The sequence below is a fragment of the Egretta garzetta genome, unplaced genomic scaffold, assembly GCF_000687185.1.
Source record: "Egretta garzetta isolate BGI_Z169 unplaced genomic scaffold, ASM68718v1 scaffold904, whole genome shotgun sequence".
Classification (NCBI taxonomy): domain Eukaryota; kingdom Metazoa; phylum Chordata; class Aves; order Pelecaniformes; family Ardeidae; genus Egretta; species Egretta garzetta.
The window spans coordinates 41,702-42,721 of record NW_009259525.1 but is presented as its reverse complement, the minus strand read 5'-3'; positions in this window follow the sequence as shown (position 1 = coordinate 42,721).

Genomic DNA, 1,020 nt, shown 5'->3' with positions numbered 1-1,020 from the left:
CTTTGCAGCCGGGGGCTTGTCCCAAGGGGGTCTCCATGCCAAAACCCCGGGGGTCGCGGGTCAGGGTGGGAGGCCGCTGGCCCTGGGAGCCCTCCGGACTGAAAGCCAAGCTCAGGTTTGTGCTTTACCGGGTACTTGGAGTTTGCTGCTTGTTTTTAGCAAAGGGAGCGGGGTTGGCGGAGCCTCGCCTTACAGTTTTCCTTTAGGAAAACTCCTTTCCCTGCACTTTGCTCAGCGCTCTCCATCTGCGGCCGCCGCCGGGGTGGGGATTTGGGATGCTGAGCCGGGAGCACCTGAGCTCTCTCTTTCACCCCCACTCCTCCCCGGGGACCTTCCTTCCACCCCTTCCCACTCCTCCATCCCGGGGCCGAGAGCACCCGGGGGCGAGGGCATCCTCGGCTCCGTTTCCACGCAGCATCCAGCGCGCCAGGAGCGGGGTTGGAGAGGTGCTGGTGGCTGGCAAGGAAAGGTGCGCGTCCACGCGGGTCTGCGTTGCTGATGCTGTGGTGGGGCAGGGATCCACGCAACGCTTAGGATGGGGCAGGGGGGACGTGGCCGGGGCTGCCGTGTCCTTGGGAGCCAGCCCCCTGCGGGCTGGCCGCTCTGGAAAAGGCATACCCTTTAAATACACCGCAGCACTGGCACCTCCGCCTGGCTCGCGGCCAGCCGCCCTGGCTGTTGGTGCTGCTGAAGTTGTGTTTCCATAGACAGTAACTGGCGAGCCTCTCGCCTCCCTGGCCGGCGAGTTCCTCTTGCCCCGCGTTAGCGAAAAAATCATTATTTCCCCAATTTCAATGAAAAGAGGCAGCTCCCAGATCTCAGTTAGCAGCCCAGCACCGGGGAGCGGGAGCAGGGAATGGGGCTCAGCTCCAGGCATACCCAGAGCACCAGGGGGTGCGTGCGTGGTGTTTGGCCTCAAAGTCCCCACGAGCAGATGGAGCCGCGAGCGATGGCTGTACACAGCGTTCGAAGCGCTTTGGCCCTTCTGGTGAGATCTATTATGGCTTCTCAGTTGGCGAA